Below are 14,652 nucleotides of genomic sequence, written 5' to 3'. Positions count from 1 at the left end.
TTATTGGAGACACAATTCCTACAGAGAGCTTTCTGGAATCTGTACATATTTACTTATTAGGTATATTTTTACCCATACATAACTGTGGATGTGTTGCTTATAATAACAATAATAATAATAATAATAATAATAATAATAATAATAATAATAATAATAATAATAATAATAATAATAATAATAATAATAATACATATTATTTAATTGGTCTATTGATTTGCACTGCATTTAAATTTAAGACCTAGCTATACGAATATTGAACTCCGGTACATTAAAAAAAACATAGATGTAGATATGAGTAAAAATATATTTTGAAAAATGTGGACCTGTATCCTTTCAAAATATACATACGTATTTATTTATATAACTAAGCGAACATTTCCCGGATCCTGGCGCTCAGTATCCGTAGACATTTTCAGAGAGAGAGAGAGAGAGAGAGAGAGAGAGAGAGAGAGAGAGAGAGAGAGATCTACATTAAGTCTTTTGTTCTGCATTATCTTCGTATACGCTTTTCCCATCAGAGTTAAAGATTCATGGCGAAGAAACCCGTCTGTTTATATTTTAGTTTTATGAAATTTATTCTTCCACAAGTTTTGTTTTTGTAATAAAATTAAAATTCTTATTATTGTAATGATGCTGTAAAATTTTAATAAATTATCATATGATGGTTTCTCTTGTTACTACTATTTCCGGTACTACACTCTCACTTTCATAGGCCTTGATAGAGAGAGAGAGAGAGAGAGAGAGAGAAAGTTATGTAACAGGAAATCATTTAAAGGGTTAACTGGAAGGGACCGGGAACTTCGTGGAAACGAGATCACTCTTCTAATTAAGAGCGCCTTGTTTACCTGTCAGAAAACCCGCCTCGTTAATTACTCCCTCAGGTGAGTAGTAATCATATCCCCACGACCTTTGAAATCCTAAACATTCACCATGTGGGAGTTTCTTCATTCTATTCTACTATTTTCTACATTCCTCCTCTGTTTTTATCGCGCTCTTTTCTCTCTCTGTTGACAGTTATCCAGGTCATAAAATGCCTGGGTATGGGAAGCCCCAGGGGTACGTGTAGTTGACCTACCCTGAGCGTAGAGCGAGTACAAGTGAAGATGCGCAATCCAGTTGCATGACGCCATAAAACAAGAAGGCGAAGATGCGCACCTGATCTGTGACGTCACGAGGTGAAGGGGGGATCGCTCTTAGGTATGCTGTTGATTAACGAGCCACGCGAAGGTAATTTACTATATTTGGTCATTTAAGTGTCCCAACAATCTTCCCATGTCTCTGAATAATGAATAGATATCACTCTTTTACATAAAGGTGACCACTTCAACAAGAAACGACTAACTTTAATCAAACAAATTGGAAATCGCAAGTCGCTTTAACCGCAGGTATTTGGATGGTGACCTTTGCGCGTTACGCTCGATAAGTGGGTTGCTCTAGTGGCAGTTATCCTCGATTCGTGGGAGGTCGGTCGCGCGTTTGTTTCTTTGAAGCTTAGCGTATCGCAGGAATGAAATTGGCATAATACGCCTTCATTGTTATCATAGTTTCTGACGTGTTGCGTTCTCCTAATATTGTTTTGTTTGTCTAGTTAATCTGTGTTAACGACTGAGTATCACACCAATGAAAGAAAATGGAAATCTTTAGATAATCTTTAAGTTTATGTTGTTAATGAAATTACATATATTGCATTTTTGTAGTTCAGTATTGCTTTGAGCATTAGAAAAAATTTTCTTTATAATTAAGCCTAAATTTGTTGCATTGTTGTCCTGCAATCTCTCCTTTCCTTTCCCCAATTTTAAATTCTGGCTAAAGCTTCTTGTACTTTAGTTACTTACTTTCTCCCCTTTTTCCTACAAGTATACAGAATAGAAGTGAATATGGAATTTTGGCCAAAGGCCAAGCCAAGTGCTGAGAGCTACGAGGTCATCCAACGCTTGCCAGTAAGAAGGCATGAAAAGTGTAACAGGAGGAAAACCTCAAAACAGTTGCTCCGTGAAACAATTGTTAGAGAGAATGGAAAATCAGATGGAAGAAGGAAAAAATGATCGGAGGAACAGAAAAAGGAATGACAGAGGGTGCAGCTAGGAGCCGAAGGGACGCTGCAAAGATCCTTTAGTAATGCTTACAGTGCACCAAGTGAGGTGGACGGCACTAACCCCCTACGGGGGCGCATAAGCAAAAGCTAATTATCCAACACGCAATCACGGCTGGTGACGGGCCGCTTAAGGGCAATGTAGTATAACAACGGCAGCAATAATAACCAGCTGATCTTTTTCCAAGTTAGGCTCTAATAAGTTTTCCCCTTCTGGGGATATGTATCACATGATCTCTTTCACCGTCACACGCGACTAAAAGAGACGCCGCTGCCATGTTGGCTTTTCTCTTGTACAATTCTCTCTTTCTCTCTTTCAATCTTCAGCTGAAAGCCCGTATGGACAGAGGCAACGGACTCTATAAAAACCCAAAGGGACTCCAAAGGGAAATCAGCCTCCTTGGAGAGAGGCAGAGAGAGAGAGAAGTTATAGGAAAAAGGCGAGAAATAATCGAGTATCAGAATAGGAAACTAAACCGATACATCTGAAATTCAGGAGACCTCACCACCACCACCACCACCAGAGAGCAGAGATGAGTGTGTTCCAAGCTTCATTCTGTGGAGCTCAGAGGAGTCCACAGCTGTAATTGGGCGAGTATAGTATCAAACCAGATGCTAGAAAACGTCACACTGCTTTCACCAGAAGACTGCGTTCGGAGTGTTATATATAAACACACAACAGATGTTCAGTGGACGTGAATGGAATGAAAAGGGCTATTTTTAGCACCACACAAAAAAAAAAAAAAAACTTGCCGTGCTCCCAGTGGCGTGACGCGACGCGTCAAGTGTTTCAAATGGAGATTTCACACAGCGTATTCGACCGAAATAACAGCGCTAGAATAAATTACTCTAGTTTATATATATACATATATATAGTATATATATATATATATAAATATATATATATATATATATATATATATATATATATATATATATATATATGAAAAGACTAAGTCATAAATGTAAATCTCAGACCATTCCCAGGGCGTAAATACGATACAGATATCTCTCCCTACCATCAGCACAAAGGCCGCGAAGGATGACACAGCCGTTCGTCTTAGGGGAAAAGGATGAATTTATTCAAAGGCATAATGGCACGCAATCCTTAGGTTCCTGGCCCTCTTCTGCTGTGTCCTGGGCCGCCTCCTTCAAGGCTCTACATGAGAGAGAGAGAGAGAGAGAGAGAGCTGGCTATTCTCATGCCAGTCCAAGGTTTATTGCCATTTCGTGTCGCTTAATGTTGTATTTTACTTGTTGGACACAAAAACGACAGTGTCGATGACTTATCCTATTTCCTCGCGTACTTAGAATTGTTAAGGAATTCCGCTGAGCATGAAAGAAAGTATTTGAATCAGAGGGTAAAATTGGGATAATTCTCTGACGTTTTTAGAGCACCCTGCCATTAGTGTTATTATTATTTTTATCAATAGGAACCCTGTTCATATGGAACAAACCCACAATAGGGCCACTGACTTGAAATTCAAGCTTCCATAGAATACGGTGTTGATTCGAAAGAAGTCACAGAAGGCAGTAGACAGGAGACTAATGTGAAATAAAACAGATACTAGATTCTAGAAGAATAAAACAACTCGGAAAATAAGATGGGACAAAGTTTCTTGATTTTTAAAAAAATCTTTGGGTTACTACTTTCCTCCATCTCCTTCGCTCAGCTGGCTTGAAGAAAAATGAACTCTTACTTATCATCTATGTCAGGCCTGTTTTTAATTCCACGAAACTGAAAACTAAAGAGCCTAATAGTATTTTTGTGGACTAGTATTTGTAATGATATGCTACGTACACTTAAGTGTGTGCGTTTGTGTGTCTATATAGATATATATATATATATATATATATAATAGATATATATATGATATATATATATATATCATAGATATATATAGTATATATGTAATATATATATATATATATATATGTGTGTGTGTGTGTGTGTGTGTAGTATATAACATATTATATATATATATATATATATATATATATATATATATATATATATTTTATAACTGATTAGTGCTTCACCGCTGGGAGAATATATATATATATATATATATCTAATATATAATATATATATAATATATATATATATTATATATGTACTCCCAGGGGTGAAGCACTAATCAGTTATAAATAAAATATTCATGAAAAATGAATTTATAATTAAGCTATTGTTCCTCAATCCTTGAGATAACCCCCATTCCCCAAAATATATTATGTATTTTCTAGAATCATATTGTAAACGATAAGCAACTGACTGTCAGTTCTGCAGCTACTGATAACGAAAATGAAGTACAGCTCTGCCAACTGAGGCTGACGCGAAAAAAGCTGACTTTTCGGCGATACTGAGTTTTTACTCCTTAGATTCAGCTGGTGGACGACTCTTCTTCAGATATGCCAGACATACAGCGAGTTATATATTGCATATAAATATATATATATATATATATATATATATATCTATATATATCTATATATATATATATATAATATATAGATAATATATATATATTCTATATATATACTTTTAAACTCTTACAGTATTCTAATTTTGTAAGGCTTTTAGTATATACTGTGAATTCCTTTTATATTGTAATTGTTATTATTTTCACAGACACATGACGCACGGCGTTTTTTTGTGTGCGAAACGTTTCTTAAATATACAATGGTATTCTACTAAGATGTATCATGGAACCCTTTGAAATACTGTGTTATCGCTGACTAAAGACTAACAAACAAACGCGGTTTAATATTCGTGTATCTAAAATATGTCCCTCGTGTAGAAATCTCAAATATCAATATATCAATATATATATATTGTTACGTTTATAGATCTCTTCGTCTACCCAGTAATTAATTAATTATTTTGCTTTGTAAAACGGCAGCCATCTTCCTCCAAATATCAGCTGATTTGGGCGGGAAACCAACGCTAGCCGTCCAGGGTTAAGAATTTCCTGTGAGAAGGGAGAATATAGTCTTTTGTCAGCTTTAGGGACGTATCTCGAAGGGAAGGATGTAGGCAGACTGGTACTTCTTAGGCCTATATCTTAAGCTCTTTTTCCTGTGAACCCTCTGCTGGCTGTATGTTCTGTTTCCAGGATTTGCCCTGCTCGTGGGGGTTTAAGCTGACCCCCAACACCCAGGCAAGACACCTGCGAACTCCCCCAGTCGTCTCCAGACGTGACCTCGGACGGATGTCCGACCACCCACCTTCCATTTAGGCCTATCCATGGCGTACTGGCGCACCAAGAGACCCAGACCTAAGACAAAGCCGGGCGCCACATTTTCTACAAAGATCCACTGAACACGGCATCCAGGTACGTATTGTGAAACAGCATATTGCCAGTTCCTTACATCCTATTATCTATTTGATCCCCATTTTCCCAATTCAAACCTCTAAACCAAAAAGGACTCATCCCTTTGTTTCCTCTCACTGCCTCATGGCCGCATGCTTCCCCTTGTGTGATCGTCCCAGACAAATGAAGTCCTTGCATACCTCAGTGAAACATTAAAATTCCTTTTCCCCAGTGTTAGAGAACTAACTAATTGAAATTGGGCAATAAATCCTTTTTTCTTTTATCTTGTCTAATCTGGGATTCTTTTCCAGATTCCCTGAGTCACGTGTTAAGTCTATCTGCCCGCAAGTGTTGCATTACCGCAAAATCATGAAACCTAGTTTTCATTACTTGAATCACGTTTTAGCCAGCTATCCATTTGTGAGAGATATATGGGTCCCAACGAGTGGATGCTGCATTTACTTTTCTCCAGGCCAGTAAGGGTCTCTTGTAAATAAATAGCTGTAAAGTATTTAGCTGAGTTTCTGGCGACCTTTCCTCTAGAGTAAATTATCACTATAAATCCTTTTTTACGGTAAGTTCAAGTAAATTATGGTTCTTTCCTTAAACTTTTCCTGTTTACGTATGGAGTTCTTTCAAGGCCGGGCTCATACGTAAAAATATATATATATATATATATATATATATATATATATATATATATATATATATATATATATATATATATATATATATATATATATATTATATATATATAACATCTGACAGCACAATCTACTTCATTTTTCTTTTAGCTAACCTTATCTTCAAATTTTTTTCCTTCCGGAATCTCTCTCACAATTTTCGTCTTTTACCACGGAATGGAATATAAAATTTCGACCGAAGGCCAAGCGCTGGGACCTACGATGAGGTGGTCATTCAGGGCTGAAAGGGAAATTGACAGTAAAAAAAGGTTTGAAAGGTGCACTATGCAACTACTGTTAGGAGAGGTTAAGGAAAGAAAGACGGAAGAGAATATGGACGGAGGTACAGTAAAAGGAATCGAAGGGGTTGCAGTCAGGAGGACGAAGGGATGCTGCAAAGACCTCCGAGTAATGCATACTGTGTATAGCATGAGGTGCACTGACTGCACTAAGCCCCTACGGGAATTTTCGTCTCTAAACCTATTTTTTTTTTTTAGAAAATGAAAATAAGAAATAATCTATTTTAAAAAAATGAAAATAAAAAACTGTAATAATTCCATTGCCAAAGTCAACGAAAGGATTCAAACGCCTCTTAATGAACTAACGAGTAATTAAAATACAGCAATTTAATTCCCGTCCGCCAAAAAAAAAAATAAAATAAAATAAAAACGTACGAATTGAATATTCTGTCAATCGACAGATCTTCACAATAGTATGTTGGTGGTAGTACCTTTCTTCTTCTTCTTCTTCTTCTTCTTCTTCTTCTTCTTCTTATTTAATTTTCCCGAATCCCAGGGCTGCTCTCCCTTCTGTACCCAGAAGGTAAGACGAAACTGGCTGAAATACGCGACACCTTACTCAAGTAAGAGGACTGCCATGTGGTTTCGTCACTCCGGGATTTCCTAAAGACAAAGTCCCGTGAGTTTAAGAGTAGATCTGACCCTAATGGACGTGGTGGTCAAAATCGTTATTTGTGAGGGGGTGCAGGGAGAAGAGGGAGGGAGAGGAATATGGTGACACACACATCAACAGGCAAATTAGATTTTTGCTTTCACTCGCTTTGGTAGAGAACTCTTTTGATCTCTCTCTCTCTCTCTCTCTCTCTCTCTCTCTCCCTCTCTCACTGACTAGTTCCATGCTCATCCAGTTAACTCAGTATCACATCTTTCTCTCTCTCTCTCTCTCTCTCTCTCTCTCTCTCTCTCTCTCTCTCCTCTTCTACACTTGTAAAAGTGAAATTTTTTATCTAATTTTTCTCATTCTCCCCTCCTACATTTGGGTAAGTGCAACATTTCTTTCTTTCCTTCTACATTTGCATAAGTGAAATATTTTTTCTTCTTTTTCTCTCTCTCTCCATTCTACTTAAGTGTGCAACATTTCTCTCTCTCTCTCTCTCTCTCTCTCTCTCTCTCACATTGCTTAAAGGATTCACAGAAACTTGACCGGAAGTTAGTGCTTATTAAACTTGTCTCTCTCTCTCTCTCTTCCTTTACCATGATGCCCTTCCGTGTCTCTCTCTCTCTCTCTCTCTCTCTCTCATTAACATAAACTGCGTGAGCTGACCATGGCATCATTTGCAATGCAAGTACCTGTCATATTTTACGAGTTCTGCAGTTTTTACCCCCCAACCCCCTTCTCTCTCTCTCTCTCTCTGCCCATCGTTCGAGTGTCAGCTGCTTTTATGATCATGTTTTCATCTTGGGTTTCATGTATGAGTATGAGTAATTATGTAGGCTGGACATTCACAAGTAGTATGTTAATGTCATCGATCAAGTTTCCATGCGTCAGGCGTCTTTCTTGTTTATATATATATATATATATATATATATATATATATATATATATATATATATATATATATATATAATATATATAATTGATTTTTATTTGTTAATTCTACACTACTTTAGTATGTTTACTTTTCACTGATTATAATACTCTTGTATGGCCATTTTATACAGTTGATTATTTTGAGCTTGTTCCATCCGAATGTGTCATATTAATAATAATAATAATAATAATAATAATAATAATAATAATAATAATAAAGGTCTTGCTGTTATTATCTCTTATCTCCCTCCATCAAACCCAATTGAACCTTAGCTAAACCCTTTTATTTATCTTCATTAAACTCATTTATACCTTAAATTACCTAATTTATTTTCCTTCATTAAACTCATTTATACCTTAAGTAACCTATTTTATTTTTCTTCATTAAACTCATTTATACCTTAAAATAACCTAATTTATTTTCCTTCATTAAACTCATTTATATTTTAAATTACCTAATTTATTTTCCTTCATTAAACTCATTTATATTATAAATTACCTAATTTATTTTCCTTCATTAAACTCATTTATAACCTCATATACCTAATTTACTTTCCTTTCATTAAACCTTTTTACCAATTTTAAATTAACCATCAATTTATTTTCCTTCATTAAACTCATTTATACCTTAAAATAAACTAATTTACTTTCCTTCATTAAACTCATTTATACCTTAAATGATCCCTATCACTTCCCTTCATTAAACTCTCCCTCCACTAAACCTATTAATGAAGATTTCATACAGCCAATTAGATAAGAGGTCACATGACCTCGACCTACTGAACGAATAGGTGACCCTGTGTTTGTAACGTCTGCAACGCGCCTGCGCAGTGAAATAAAAATCCTTCTGCTATTTCACGCGACAAACAGCTGGCAATGTTGACTGCCTCGCTGGAAGTGATTTGAACTGAGGAATGAAGAAGGGTCTCTTTGGATCTTGGTGACAGAAGGAACAAGAAGGACCCAGTGAATCACACTCACGAAAAAAAAACAAAAAACTATTTTCTGCCTGGATAGATTCCAAATGATGTGGTGACGTTCACTGAAGACTGGAATATTTCTTTGTATTTCATAGACGATTTGATGTAATCTGATAAGTAAGTACAACGTCTCTGCTTTTGATTGTAACAAGAGATGGATATTTCATAATCGTTCATTCACACACACATCAATACAGCAGTTTTATCTATAAATAAAGCTTGTCAATTTCTCCAATAACAATTTGCTATGAGTACTCATTGAATAAACTTCTTAGAATTGCCGAATTTACTTATAATCTGAGTTTTCGTTTAGCACCATTGATTTCTGAACATATCTGAATTTAGCTCGTAAGTTACATTCAACTGCAGAATATTACAAATGCAATATTAACCTGCATCTTAGTCTCCTTCCTCAATCCACGTCCATTTGCATTCTAACTATTCGGTCTAAGGGCTAAGCCTAAATTCATGTGCGGTTTTTTATTGGCCATAAGCCTACGCCTAGGTTCATGCGCAGTTTATCATTGGTCTTATATTCCGGCACATTTTGGAAATGGATCCTATTACAATCAACAATTCCTTTTGCGTCGACAGCTCTTACACGAGTCAGCCTGGTTCTAATGTCACACGATTCGAAATAGTTTTCCGAACCACACACACACACACACACACACACACACACACACACACACACACATCCCTAGATGAAAGTAACCACGGAAAGGACCTTCCAGGAAACTCTAGAATTCCATCTGCATGCACCATCCAGTAAAACAAAAGCGGAATGCTCTTGAAGAGAATGCTGGAAGTGGCCTGTCAGTAGGCCAAGGATGTGATGCTATGTTTCTACGGCCCTGCGCCTGCGCCCTGTAGCAGGCCACAAAGAGCTGCTTTGTTGTCAATTGTCGGCTATCGGTCATCATCATCATGGAAAACAAAAAGAAGAAGAAGAAGAGGAAAGGAAATGACATGGAAATGAATGCGCTGGGCGTCTGGTGGAGAAGTGGGAGAGAGAGCTCCTGGTTGGGTGCTCCTTAAGATAGAGGTTTCGGTCAATAAGCCCCTTTTGGATGGGTTTTTCAGTATATTAAAACTTACGTATTACAGCAGATTTCTCTCTCTCTCTCTCTCTCTCTCTCTCTCTCTTCTACACACGCACGGAAAGATTACTTTGAAGTTGGCAATTTACGATTTCAAATGTGCAATGATAAAGGAAACATATCTAAAATGAAGATATTTTAAAAGATAAGGAAAATGTGACATTCACATGTTATATATCAAAATATTTCAACAATGAAATGCACCAGTGCTTGATGAACTATTTCATTAACTATACATTTCACATTTGAAAAAGGAAAAAGTTACATCACATGTTTTACTTATTAAAATATCTTACTAACTACACATTTTACATGTGATAAGGGAAATGTGATACCACATAATATTGCCTATTAAAATATCTAATTAATGAAAACTTCTCGTTTACAAAATGTTGTGTCCTTGACATAAAAAAAATTGTAACTTAATTCCGTAAAAATAAAAAAAAAATAAAAAAAAACACCAAATTATTAGGTCACACCAGCCCTATTTTTTTCGAACAGTGGGCCAAAAAGGCGCCAATCCACGATAAAGAGAGGAGGAAAGACAGGAGAGAGAGAAAATAAGAAAATAATAAAGGAAAAAAAGGGGCGCTGAACAAATCAATACAAGGGAAAGAGGGAGAGAACGAGAAAATAAAAATAAAAGGGAAGTTATGTAGGAGAAGAGGGGGGGAGGAGGAGGAGGAGGAGGAGGAGGTGTAACCCACCGTCCTGCATTTTTCGTCTCCTGGAAGGAGTTGGTGGGGTGGGGGGAACTAGGAGCAGTAGCAGGATTCTCGCGGCTTGGAGTCCTATCAAGTTCCCATCGGCAGGATATCTGACTCCTTCGCATTCAACTTTCATGTTTGCTTAAATCGTGTTTGTTTTGTAAAAGTCCCCGTGGGGCATGTTTCTTCATGTTGAGGAAAATGGCTCTCCTCTCCTCTCTCTCTCTCTCTCTCTCTCTCTCTCTCTCTCTCTCTCTCTATATATATATATATATATATATATATATATATATATATATGTATGTATATATATACATGTATATATATATATATATATATATATATATATATATATATATATATATAATCTCAGGTGAAGGTGGGACTGTATGACAGTTTGTTGAGCCAACTTTCCTTCATGGAAGCAAAGTGTGGATATTGACTATTGGGCAAATTTTAACTGCATTGGCGGCCACCTATAATTATTCAGTGATTAGTGTGTGACCGTTGTGATTCTCTCTCTCTCTTCTCTCTCTCTCTCTCTCTCTCGCTGCCCCTTCCTCTCTCTCTACCTCCTCTCTATATATATATATATATATATATATATATATATATATATGTATATATGTGTGTATATATGTGTGTGTGTATGTATGTATATATATAAAGACTGCATCATTTGTAGCCCAATAACAATAATAATAATGTGGTTGATACTATAATAATAAGATCCGTTACCCTGAGTTATTTTATTATTTTCCATAGCTTGACAGGAATAAAATAGAATCATGAGAAAATAAAGAAAATTACAAATATTTTACATCAATGGCAACAGATAATCACGAAGGAAAATGCTTCTAATACCTTTAAAACAATTAAATAAGTGATAAAAAGGAAACGAAGAAATTGTCGCCCAATCAAGTGGCACATGGCAACTATGAACCAAAAAGTTTAGTATATCTCCCACTGACTTGTTCCAATATCAACTTCGTTATCTCTGCTATAAGGCGCGTGGCTGCCAAAGGTAAATATCTATTTATATAAATCTGATCCAAGTCTCAAACCAGAAAGAAAGAACAATACGCAAAACTAAGCGAAGCAACAAACAAAACGTACAGAGAAACGATAATCTGGGAAACATGATCCGCCACAAATTCTATACAGTACCTGGCAACTCATTCCGGAGTATCCAATACCGTACTTGTACATGACGACGAGTTATGTATGTACCCGCATAACGACCTTTGCGTTCTAATGGTTTTACACCGCAGTCATTTCACTTGCGGGTTTTTGAATTTTTTCCCCTTTCACTTTGCAGGGGTTCGTCTTTGGACCGGAGTGAAAACCGCTTCAATTCTGTGGTCCTGTGATTTGTCAATTTAACCTTTCTACTCGAGTAACTGGTCTCTTAATTTCTATCAAAATCCGTGACTTCTTTCAAATAGCAATAGATGGAATATAGAATTTAGGCCAAGCACTGGGACCTGTGATGAGGTCATTCAATGGTGAAAACGAAATGAAGAATAATGTTTTAAAGTTACACAAGCAGGAAAATCTTGCAGTTGCACTATGAAATAATTGTAAAGGATAGGGTGGAGGAGGAAAGTAAGTGGAGGAGAGAGAATACGAACGGAGGTACAGTAAAGGGAATGAAAGGGGTTGCAGCTGGAGGCCGAGGAAAGGCTAAAAGAGCTTTAAGTAATTAAAGAAACTTGTACGTGAGAAACAATTACTTAGAATACACGTACGTGAGAAACAATTACTTAGAATACACGTACGTGAGAAACGATTACTTAGAATACACGTACGTGAGAAACGATTACTTAGAATACACGTACGTGAGAAACAATTACTTAGAATACACGTACGTGAGAAACGATTACTTAGAATACACGTACGTGAGAAACAATTACTTAGAATACACGTACGTGAGAAACAATTACTTAGAATACATGTACGTGAGAAACAAGGACTGAATAATACTATATATAGGATACATATATCACATGAAGTAATGAATTCAACGCTTTCGTTAACAAGTAAAACTGATTTTTTTTTTCAGTTGGCAAAGGTTCGAAACACAACGGGCAAAGGAGTGGGATTTGGCCTAATTCCGAATAACACAACGACGGAACAACCCCTTCTGAATCAAGTGGTGTTTCTCTCATCCAGTTATAACATCATTGAAAATACTGCCAAGGCTAATAATAATAATAATAATAATAATAATAATAATAATAATAATAATATAGGAATGTGCAAAAGAAGAGAAGCTGAAGAAGAAGAAAGTAGTGTGATATGTCGCATACAAGCGGCGAAGATATTGGCTATCGAGAGCTGACACACACACATCTGGCGACGGAACAACCTCTCAATTGTTTAGCTTCATCTCCGCCTTTTTTCCTTCCCTTTCCTTACTTTCGAAGCGGTTCTCTCATTCTGCCTGCGATTCTTTGGTTGTTTGTCTATAGTGTAACATTTCTTCAATATTTATTATGCGTGTGTACTCCGAGCAAGGTACTAACTGTTGTAAAAACAAATGGATTCATATCAGAACGAGTCTTGTAGGAATGGAAAACCATATGTCAAATAACTCGTTTCATTTATTTATTTAAAAATAATAGACTGCACTCTCCAATTTAATGATATTTATATTTTCAGGCCAACTGAGTAAACGTCTCCGGTTTCAGTTTTCTGAAAAGAAAACTTGTCTCTTCGTCCGTGGTTTATTTCTGTCCGCCCTCAAATCTTGGAAACTACCAAGGCTAGAGGGCCGCAAATTGGTAAGTTGATCGTCCACCCTCTAATCATCGAAACCAAATTGCAGCCCTCTAGCCTCAGTAGTTACCATCTTATTTAAGGTTAAAGTTAGCCATATTCGTGCACCCGGCACCGGTATACGACAGACCATCACCAGGCCGTGGTTAAAGTTTCATGGGCCGGGACTCATACAGCATTATAGCGAGCCAACCGAAAGATGGCCTTGATAATACGATGTACAGAAAACTCGATTGTTTCCTTTTATAAATCGATACAAATTACAAATTCAAAGGATGCTTCGTTCCCACACTTTTGCGGGACAGTATTAACGACGAACACTGCGCAAAAACAAACTGAAGAGAATGTCTCAGCAAGTGACGGTAAACGGTGCTTATAATAGAAATAGCCAGCTATACGAAAAGAAAGGTTTGATGAAAGGAAAGGCCCGCGATAAAACTAATCACTAAATGACTGAGCTTCAGATAAGAGCAGAGACGAAAGTGACCGCTGGAGGAGGAGAAGGGGACTGAATGAATGTTTTGGTGAAGCGAGTGTCTGCAACATCGTGGTTGATTTAACTGCGAACGATGCTTGCGTGGGCGCTTGCAGACGTTGATGTAACAAAAAAACAGTTCGCAATTAGACTCCTTGTTCAATTAATTATGAAATATATGTGCATTTTGTTCCAGGTACAGTTGCATGGCTGAAGAGAGAACACTTTGTACTATAGTAGATTCCCATCGACCGTGCATTTGATGTCCAGGCCAGTCCCTTACGACGCTCCTGATTGGCTGTTGATAAGCCAGTCACAGGGATGTAAAGTTTTTGTAAACTCTGTCTCTGGAGAGTTCACATAGGGAGGATGCATGTCCCACCTCTCCTGAGGCGGAACATTGATCCTAACCATGTGAACTCTCGAGAGAGACTGAGATATTCCAGTCCTGTCATTGGCTTATCAACAGCCAATCAGGAGCGTCGTAAGGGACTGGTCTAGACATCAAATGCACGGTTGATGTGAATCTACTATAGGAGTCTAGGACCGATAAAGTTGGTGCCACGAACAACTGCACTGTAGTACCATCCTGAGAATATGCTCGAACAAATGACCTGGCCCGTTGGTCTTCTGTTACTTTGTGAAGCAGGTTAAAATACGGAAGGTAAACTATCAGATTCACTGGCAGGATTCGAA

Source organism: Macrobrachium nipponense, chromosome 17 (genome assembly GCF_015104395.2).
Source record: "Macrobrachium nipponense isolate FS-2020 chromosome 17, ASM1510439v2, whole genome shotgun sequence".
Taxonomy (NCBI): domain Eukaryota; kingdom Metazoa; phylum Arthropoda; class Malacostraca; order Decapoda; family Palaemonidae; genus Macrobrachium; species Macrobrachium nipponense.
Note: the sequence above shows the minus strand (reverse complement) of the source record.